At 43.9% G+C, this 10,818-nt stretch overlaps 1 pseudogene across 1 annotated transcript; it reads right to left on the reverse strand.

Moving 5' to 3' along the window:
- Positions 1 to 4,163: 4,163 nt before the first annotated feature.
- LOC311301666 lies at positions 4,164 to 8,524 on the reverse strand (annotated as a pseudogene). The gene is made up of 3 exons: positions 8,420 to 8,524; positions 5,814 to 6,100; positions 4,164 to 5,307 (listed from the first exon to the last, which is right to left on the reverse strand). The product of its transcript is annotated as an uncharacterized misc_RNA (transcript).
- Between the last annotated feature and the right edge of the window lie 2,294 nt (positions 8,525 to 10,818).

A 10,818-nucleotide genomic window follows, 5' to 3' on the forward strand; every position in this document is an offset into this window, starting at 1 on the left:
TGGTTAATTGTCGCACACACCAGACATGCATAGCACCATCTTTCAATGTCAGCTGTCATTCCTTGCCACCAAAACTGTTTTTGTATCAACTGTGCTGTTTTTGTTGCCGATACATGCGCATAATCATGATATAATTTGATTATTGGTTTTTGGAGGGTTTCTGGAACGACAAATTTCCCATCTCGGATTACTATGCCTTCAATTATGTTTATCATCTGATCATGTTTCAAGTGTGGTACAAGTTCTCCATCAGAGACCCACAGATCTTGTTGATACTGTTTGAGGTCGATGGGTGTGACTTGGACAGCACTTGCAACAGAAACAGAGGTTGTCTCGTTTTGCCAACGGTCGCCTTTCACTGCTGCCAGTTTTGCCAATTGGTCAACAATGTTATTGCTTCTTTCGTGCACATCTGGATTTTGTTAATGTGCGCGCGCACTTTTACCACGGAAATTGAGTTCTCTCGCGCTTGTACAGCTTGCCATATTGCAGTTATAGTGTTGAAATGTTTTATGGGCGTTCCGGCAGAAGTGAGGAATTTTCTCAATTGCCATTGTGCCATAAAATCAGTTACGACGGCGAAAGAATAACGACTGTCAGTGTGCACGCAGAGCGGTTCAGGGTGTGCCTTGATCGCTTCTAGCAGTGCAATGAGTTCAGCTTCTTGTGCGGATATGTTAGTTGGTAGTTTAAACAACAACTGTCGTTTAGTATCTGTATCGGGAAGATGAGGGGTCCACACTGCACAGCCAGTATAGAAATGACCATTTTGACAGAATCGAGAACCATCAATGTACACATGCACTTGGCCTGGTAGTGGCTGGTCATGGACAAGGCTTTGTACCTCTTGTTTGGGCTGGCATGTGTGCGGGTGTCCCTCAACATCCCTGAGCAGATGTGGCAAAATTTGTGTGTTTTTTGTTGTGATTTCGCACGCTTGAATGTCAGCATTCGTACAGGCTTGTGCATTGTGTGTATAACCACAGATTGGAAACCTACAATGGGTTCTGTTGTTTTTAACATCCAATGCACCGCAAGCACATACTGTGTACATGGGTTGAATCCTTGTTCGACTAGAGATTTTTTCCGGCTGTAGTAAGCGATTGGACGCAGTTTTCCTCCATATTCCTGAGCTAAGACTCTGCTTAGTGTAATTTTATGCGCGTCTACTTGAATGTGGAAAACATTTGATGGGTTGGGCAAACCCAGGGCGGGCGCGGCGCGGCGCACAAACGCTGTTTCAAATCTGTAAAAGCCTGTTCGTGTTCATCAGTCCATTCAAGGACATCATTTGGTTTTGTTTTCCCTTTTAAAAGCGAATATAACGGTGCGGCGGTATTTGCAAAATCAGGGATGAAATCTCGTAAATAGTTTGCTGTTCCTAATACTTTTTGCAGCGAGTTCAAAGTATAAGGTCGTGGTAGTTCAGCAATGCATTTTTTCCTGTCGTCTGTTAAAGCTCTGTGACTTTGAGTCAGAGTGTATCCTAAATAGTGTACCTCCCTTTGTGCAATTTGGGCTTTTTCTTTGTTCATTTTAAAGCCTGCGTCACCTAGCATCTGTAACACTTCGTCAACCAGCTGCAAGTGGTTCTCAAGTGGTTCATCTGTGGCTACCAGTATGTCGTCTACATAGTGAACTACTTTGCCAGTCCCTAGTAAGAGACTGAGCACATCTGCCACAGCTCGATGGAAAATGGCTGGGCTGTTGTGAAGGCCCTGCGGCATTCGTTCCCAGGTATACTGCATTTGATTTACAGTAAATGCCAGCTTCCACTGTTCTTCTCGTTTGACTTTAATAGACCAAAAAACATTTTTGATGTCAAGCACTGTGAACCACGAAGCATTGGTTGAAACTTGTGATAAGATTGTAGCTGGATTTGCCACTATAGCTGTTGCTTTAGGCAGAACTTTGTTGAGACGCTGATAATCAATGCAAAGACGCCATTTACCGTTAGGTTTTGGAACTGGCAAACACGGAGAATTTGTAGTTGAACAGCATCGCCGAACTATGCCTCTAATCTCAAGTTGTTTCACTATCTCATGAACAGCGACCTCTGCCTCTGGCTTAATGCGATATTGTTTTTGTGGGGGAGGGGGCTCTCCCTCAATCTTTCGTAAACCTCATTTTCATCCTCATCTTCCTGTTTAATTATAATTTCTCCAGATCTCAATTCGCGTGACATTTTTGGTTTTAGCTCGTCTGGAACAGTGAGGAGGGCTACTTGCCAAACGTCTCTAGGCTCTAACTTGTACACTGAGGCCTGTAACATTAAGTTGTCCCAGTAGGGTTGAAAAGGACCTTTTCTTGGCATCATGCCCACAACTTCTTTGTGTTTTGTGCATTCTTCGCAAGTTAAAGGACGGCTAATGGTAGTGACTTCATCATCTGCGTTAGTCATTAAGAACAGCAACTTTTACGGGTTTTCGGAGAACAGTGCCAGATTTACTTCGAGTTCTTATGGGACTGCGGGGTTTTGGTTCTTCAGATCTATTTGGATAATACATTTCAGTCGCGGGTTCTGGAGAAAGATTGCGCACTCCCAGACTAGAGCGTGCCCTTGAAGTTTGTCTACGAGCTCCTGTCAGGGATGATTGATCTTGGATGCCGCTCGGTAGAGCTGCTACCATACCATCTTCGTCGCTATCACTGTATACATCGCCTTCAATTTTAGAATTTATCGCCGCTATTTTAACTGCAGCTATAGGAAAGCCTGCAGAACCGCAGCACTCCTCGAGCGCGGACGTGTATTGTTTATCTACTTGAAGTTTCTTTTCAAGCTTTTTAATTTGTGTTCCCATCGCGTCGCCCTGTCTTGCCCAAGTTTGTTTATCATACACAGATGCTTCGACCTGTGCTCTGAGATTTTTCAACCCATCTGATCGCGCTGTTTCTAGTTCTTTTATGTTTGAAATCACGCGTTCGTTTTCAGCAATAATTGCCAAATCATTTCGACGTAGCAAATAGATGATCGCGACCGGAATTTTCCGAAAATTAGATTTCGTCTCAAATTTTCGCCCCTCGGTAGCGTACCAGGCTAAAATTTGCTCATTATTCCAATCAAAATCTACTCCCTTGTTATGCAAACGGAAAAGAAGATCTTTGATTTGCAAAGCAAGAGATTCCATTACATCCTTGTCTACACTCAAACTACCATTTCCCTGATAAGCCATGTTTTTCTGGTAATCTTAGATTTATACTGGTTTTCTGCGGTTCCGGTCTATCCTGGGTATGCCGACCCGTTCTACCAAGCAATGTGTCTATATGAGGTGCGTCTAAGTTTTCCCTCAACACTTTCTAAAAGATACAGGAAAAATTTACTTACCACAGTAGCTGGAGACAGAGAAGGAGAAGCTCAAACCTCATGCTCCGTTAGGATCTGAATTGTCGCGCCGAAAGACGTCACTCGCCTGAGACTGTGAGATCACGGAGGGCGGTCACCACTTTGTAAGCTCCAATCACCAGCCCAAAGACGGTGTCCGGTGTCTTGGTCGAAGGCGATGCAGCGTGTATGTCTTTTCGGACGCTTCTGGAAAAATCACTTTAATTTATTAAACTTTAATTTAATTTATTAAATTAAAGTAATTTATTTAATTCTTTAATTTATTAAAATTGGAAAATTAAGATTTCCAATTTTAATTTTTGACTCCATGAATAATTTAATCTGACTCCAAATTTAAATTACTCTTTAATTTTACTGATTTTCTATTTTAACAGCTGATCAAAAGATGAATTGTGATTTACGCCTGAGTTTGGGGGATAAAGACATGTTATCAATGATCTTTATTGGGGCATCTCCCACATCAGAAGAACAGGCATTGTTTTCTTTGTTCTGACTGTTCTGCTGCTGCGGGAATGAAACTTCTTTACCATTCGCACCAAAAGTATTTATTTTGACCTCTCATAAAACAACTGGAGACAGTAGGTGTGTGTGTGTTTTGCATGACTGAATGAGACCTGGAGGGGAGAAGATAGTGTGAGGAGTTAGGAACTCAGCATGGGGGGAAGAGACGAGATTGGAGAAGTTGTGTTGTGCTCTCTGTCCCGTAGATTCTTCTTCAGATTAGTGAGTTGAATTGTTTTATTGCAGGTTCAAATTCTTGAATTCAGTCTTAGTAAAAGTCCATCCTTACAGTTTCCACCCCTGGTCCCTTGGGGCAGATTTAGATCAGTCCCTGAGGGGCCAAAATTTGATGAAGTCCGCTTATGGCTGCAATTTCCGTAGGGAAAATCACGTACGTTGAAGTGCACGTTGTGCGGAGAAAGCATCTGAAGTAGCAGCACTGGCAGAGTGTGAATAAGAAGATGAGCACACTGGCAAGGACACATCCACGAAATGTCCAGTCCCACCAGGTTTAAGCATACCTTGCTGAGCGGGTAGAGGAGCTGGACAGGATTTCTGCAGTCTTTCTCGCCAGATTCGCTTCCACTTGAGCTTGGTTGAGATGGTACTCAGTCTGTAAGATGATTTCTTGCACTAAGTCCATTGTGTTGACCAAAGCTTGAGTGCTCTGTTCATAGAAAGTGTCCTCCCACCAGGGAGAAACGTCCGCGTCCATCGGTACCCTCCCCAGGATGTTTATCTGACCCATTGAAAAGTCCTCTTTCACTTCCAGACAGAACGTGTGGTTCGCAGGGCAGGTCAGACCTCCATAGGAGAAGGAATTCATCTCACTGACGACGCACCACTGTGTGTGAGACACTTGAACAGCATCAGAATGACCATGCAATGACTGAACATTAATGAGCTTAGAATCATTTGAAGAAAATGGTTGTAGAGTGTTGCAGGTACATATAATGTAACTAGATGTTTCATGACAACAGGTGCGAGTGGTAAACAAGGTTTCAGTGCCCTTCAAAGTCATATACCCCATCAGATGATCCCATTGTATGATTTGATCCCTCACTACCACGCCAATAGAGCGTATAGTAGTGGAATTTAGATAAATTTGATCTGGGTGAATTAGAGGGAAAGTGGCAAAGAACCCAATACAGCCAGTACATTCATTTCCAGTATACATCATTAATGTTGAAAGCAATTCAGAATAGTTAATATTTTTCATTCTCTCTGATGCAAGCCATCTATGCAGATCTAAAATTTCAACAAGATCATTTAAAACATGCCTAGGTGTTTTATGGAGACGAAGATCTAAAATCTCTTGTCTTGCTGCAGTAAACAAATCTTGTGCATACAATCAAGTCATGCTCGATGGTATGGGTCTGATTGAAAATTAATTGACTGGTCGACAAAAGCGCCTGCGCCTTAGATCTGACCGCTTTGATAATGTTTTCGTTACTATTGAGCCCCTTTCACACAGAGATTTCGGAAAATACACGGATAAAGTGACCCGGGATTTGACCCGGGTTCATTTGATTTTGGTTCATTCACACTGCCAGTGATTTTCCGGAATCAGAGAGCGCGTTCACACACAACCCGTGTATGTCCCGGAAAGACACGTGACATCGATGTGACTTGTAATGTCTCAGCAGCGTCTTCAGTTTGCTTATGAGCTGCGAAACCACGCTTGTGCATTTATTTCTCTGAATCGATCATAAAATTGCGCATTACGTACCGTTTCACAGCTGGCGAACGATCCCGGCTTCAGCGTCATCACTACGACACGGCATTATTACGGCTTTTGTTCACACAGCGCGCATTCCGGGACTGAACACGGCAATGTTACTAGGTCCCCAACCCGGCATCGATCCTGGCATTAAACCCGGGTCATGTTTGCGTTCACACAGAAGGCGTTCCGGCAATTTGCCGGCAATTTCCCGGGTTCAATGCGCTGTGTGAAAGGGGCTTATGTGATGTGTTCAAAACCAGTAGCCACCTGATTTGCCAACCAAGTTGAAAATTGAGATTGACCTTATTTATTTTGTAAGTGTTGGATATAGAATTAACTGAGCCAAAAAGGCCTACTATATTTCCAAACAGGTCTCGTTTGGTGCGAGCAGTTGGAATTTGAACTGCAAGTCTGTTTTTGTAATCAGAAACTAAATCATCGATGCGTGACTGTAGCCATATATACGTCTTATCATTTAAGTTACAGTGTTTTACATAAGCAGATAACACATTAGAGATGTTATACGTGACGTGTTATCACAAGGTTGACATCATGTAGTAAAGTCTTATTTACATTTCCTTTGATTATGCCACCTGGAGGGTGCATGAAGCAAATTCTCCATAGAGAGCCGCCCCAGTGTATGGAGTTTTGCTCTCAGGTCCAATTTTGGACACTGTGTGTTTTTTTTATAACCACATGTGGTTAAATTAAAGCAATGTTGTAAAGTCCATGAACAATTGTGAGGGCTAGTGAAATTATCCATATTTGCCTCACATTTTCCCACACAGTATGTTCCTTCTTTTCGGCCGGTCCAAACAAATGTTTTTAAATTATTGTTCGATACCTTATTTGTTAGATTGAAAAGAAGTTCAGTAAACTTTAAATGTGTGTTGTTATGCGTTGTAGTGTGTGTGCACCTTTATGTGTTTGGTTGGAGGTCCTTAGTGGAATTACATTTTTTTGGATCTCTGCCATTGTTGTTATTTTCATATAATGTGTGCATGTTACCAATATTTTGAATCTGTGAATTCTTCAAGTTGGTACCAGGCGGTAATGTTGTAATGAAATTGTGGTGCGTGTGTGTAGCCTGTAAGGTTTTTGTCTGGAAGATGGGTAGAACCTGTCTTACAGCATATTTTTGTTGCACAATTTGGTTCCGGTGGTAATCCGGGGGGCCATGTGACTATTTCTTTGTATGTGACTGGAATGTATGATGTGGATGGCCCCTTAATATATTTCCATACCCATCTACCGCATCCTAAGGTGTGTGCGAGTGTGACCCGTTGTCCCAATTCGTTGCAGGTGGGTCCGGGCACCGTCCTGGCATCTGGTCTCCATGGAATTGAGGTGACTGTCCTATGAAGGACAAAATCATAATTAATTCAATGAACCTTTGAACCGTTTAATTGCCATAGAACACCAAAATTGGCAAATTCGCACATGTGACAGACGTGACAGAGTCTGGAGACGCCGTGGAGAACGTTCTGCTGCCTGCAACATCTGTGAAGAGCACAGGGCACCAGTGGCGAATTTGCCAATCTTGGTGTTCTATGGCAAATGCCAAGCGTCCTGCACGGTGTTGGGCTGTAAGCACAACCCCCACCTGTGGACGTCGGGCCCTCATACCACCCTCATGGAGTCTGTTTCTGACCGTTTGAGCAGACACATGCACATTTGTGGCCTGCTGGAGGTCATTTTGCAGGGCTCTGGCAGTGTTCCTCCTGCTCCTCCTTGCACAAAGGCGGAAGTAGCGGTCCTGCTGCTGGGTTGTTGCCCTCCTACGGCCTCCTCCATGTCTCCTGATGTACTGGCCTGTCTCCTGGTAGCGCCTCCATGCTCTGGACACTACGCTGACAGACACAGCAAACCTTCTTGCCACAGCTCGCATTGATGTGCCATTCTGGATGAGCTGCACTACCTGAGCCACTTGTGTGGGTTGTAGACTCCGTCTCATGCTACCACTAGAGTGAAAGCACCGCCAGCATTCAAAAGTGACCAAAACATCAGCCAGAAAGCATAGGAACTGAGAAGTGGTCTGTGGTCACCACCTGCAGAACCACTCCTTTATTGGGGGTGTCTTGCTAATTGCCTATAATTTCCACCTATTGTCTATTCCATTTGCACAACAGCATGTGAAATTGATTGTCAATCAGTGTTGCTTCCTAAGTGGACAGTTTGATTTCACAGAAGTGTGATTGACTTGGAGTTACATTGTGTTGTTTAAGTGTTCCCTTTATTTTTTTGAGCAGTGTATAATCACAACTTTTTGGCCAAATTATACAGCCCTACGAATAAGAACAGCAAACAGAATTTTTTTTATTTAAATTGCAATCGCAATTTTATCAGAAAAAGCAAGTCAGTCTATTGTACTGGAAGGCTGAAGACGTGCAGGCTTTAACAATCACTCCCCGGTTTTCACATGGTTAGGAGTCTTCCTTCCTACATTCATGATAGGATTTGGCTTCTGTACATGGAAGACTTAACACATGCACGTAGCTACTAATACCTTTGGGATCACTGTGTTTGCTACTGCAGGGGAGTATCACAACACATTTGGATTAGCACTTGCCATCACTCCCTGGTTTTCACATTTTGGCCAAATTATACAGCCCTACGTACAAGCACAACAAACATTGCATTTTTTATTCAAATTGCAATTGCATTACATTTTCCCCCCAAATCGTGCAGCCCTACATGTATATAGCCTACTTCTCTCATATTTCTTATAGAGCATGAATGTTCAAATCTGGTTAAAGTACTGGTATTACTAGTTGTTGTGGGGTAAACCAGGAATGTAACCTGACACTAATGAGTTTCCGTATTTATGAATGTGTACATGTTTTCTTTCGTACATGTCCGCACACAGTGACTCGCTCCTCCACTGTATGAGGTGGATTAGAGAGGAAACAAGGCAGTCTATTGTACTGGGAGGCTGAAGACGTGCAGGCGCTCGCCATCGCTCCCCGGTTTTTACATGATTAACAGGCTTCCTTCCTACATTCATGATAGGATTTGGACTCTGTACATGAAGTGCTTAAAACACTCACGTAACTGCTAATATTTTTGTAATCACTGTGTTTGCTACTGCAGGGGAGTATATCAGAGCACTTTAGTTTGGTTTGTTAGGGCTAAAGTTTGCCACTGGAGTGAAACATATCTGAATTATGATTTAGTAGAGCATGGGCCCTATTTTAACGATCTGAAACGCAAGTGTCAAAGCGCAAAGCGCAAGTAACTTTGTGGGCGGGTCTCGGCGCTGTTGCTATTTTCCCGGCGGGATAAATGACTCTTGCGCCTGGCGCAAATCTAAAAGGGGTTGGTCTGAAGTAGCTTCATTATTCATAGGTGTGGTTTGGGCGTAACGTGAAATAAACCAATCAAAGCGACATCTCACATTCCCTTTAAGAGCAGGCGCGCTTGTTCTAAAGCGAATTCCTATTATAACGGCGGATTTGCCAGACGCGCGTCAGGAGCGGTTCACAGCCGAGGAGACCGACGTTCCCGTCAGGGACGTTGGGGATGGAGAAACACACCCAAATTAACTTCGGTTAAACAGGCGTATGATAATTTGGGTAAATGTGTAAGCTAGATGTATGCTTTTATAATAAACTATCTATCTATCTATCTATCTATCTATCTTTCGTAATAATGTATGATTTGCAAAAATGATAACTGCTGCGTCTGTGTGTAGATGAGAGAATCAAAGTGTATGCGCATTGTGCACACGCTACATTGATTAAGGCCAAGCATGCACCCTTAAAATAGCATATTAATAACATGCGCAACGCGCCACTGACTTTAAACTGTTTTTTTTCGGTTAGTGGCGCAATTGTTTTCTAAACCTGTAAAATAGCATGAGGGAACGTTTGCGCCGGAACACGCCTCCTCTTTGCGCTGAACCGCCCCGGGGAGCGCAAGTGTATTTCTTAGTTAACCGACGTGCTTCTGTGGAGGGAAAAGTCCGCTTTGCGCGGGTGCAAAATAGGAATGATACATGCGTCCGTGTACAAAGTCAATTGCGCTGGGTGCAAGATAGGGCCCCATGTCTTCCAGCCACTGCATTTCACAGGTAACATCTTTTCCTCAGTTAGCTGGATGATGGTGAGAAACAGCAAAATCTGCAGTTTGATGATTACTGCGGTAATATGCAATGTCAAATTCTATTGTTCCCTTTCGAAAGCTATAATCGATGCTGCGCTGCTCAGCGCATTGGGAACGTCTTTAGTCATGACCAGCTGTGAATATTGTGTGTAACACGTCGATAGAATTGACCCGGAGGTAATATAGCCTCGGTCGATGACGTCATCGGCGCGCACCTGCAACACGAGGCTATAAATAGATGAGCCATAGGTGCATCGTCAGGTCTTTTGTCTTCAGACCATTCTGTGCATGTGTGAACGCAAACACTCTCTATCTCTCATCTGTTCTCAGATCTTTGCTAGGAGTTAGTTTTTGTCAGGCAGTGTGCAGAAAATTCTCATTCTCAAATCTTTTTCTCTGTATGTTACAAACAAAGAGTTTAAAAAGCAAAAAAAGAAGAGAAATGAGCCAACAAATCAGTAAGCGTTGTGTTCCTCCATGCTCCCGTCCCATGTCTGAGCTGGATACACACGATTACTGTTTTGTTTGTTTGGGGGAAGAGCACGCGGTTCTGGCTTTAGAGAAAGGCGAGTGCGAGCATTGTGAGCAGCTCACAGTTAAGATGCTTCGCACTCATCTGAACTATTTCCAGTCCGCACCCACATTACCATCGTGGGGCTCTCGTATGGATCTGCATGACGAGCAAGAGAAGGGTCCGTCCCTTTCGCTTGCTGCGTCACCAGATCCACGCATCCCTTCTCGTGATCTCGAAGCGCGCTCCGGTGCTTCTTCGGGTCACGAGGGGGATGATATATCTCTTGGGTCTTCGGACCACGAGCTGCCCGCCTTTGAGCATTCCTCCCGCGATAAAAGATCTGTCGAGGAATTGCTCGAGGTGGTTACTCGCGCGGTGGACAGGTTACAGCTTGACTGGCCACGCGAACAAGAGACCCCCAAATGTAGTAAGCTAGAGGATAGGTTTCTGTCCGGTGGCAGGGGGGAGAGACCACAACATCAGTCTCTTCCCTTTTTCGAGGACCTCCATGATGAGCTGTTTAAGTCATGGAGTAAACCATATACTTCTCGCGTCTTTGTGCCTTCGACGTCGACTTTTTCGACTATCGTAGGTGCGAAGTCGCGGGGGTATACGGAGATGCCTCTGGTTGAAGAG

This window comes from Rutilus rutilus (assembly GCF_951802725.1).
Source record: "Rutilus rutilus genome assembly, chromosome: 12".
NCBI lineage: Eukaryota > Metazoa > Chordata > Actinopteri > Cypriniformes > Leuciscidae > Rutilus > Rutilus rutilus.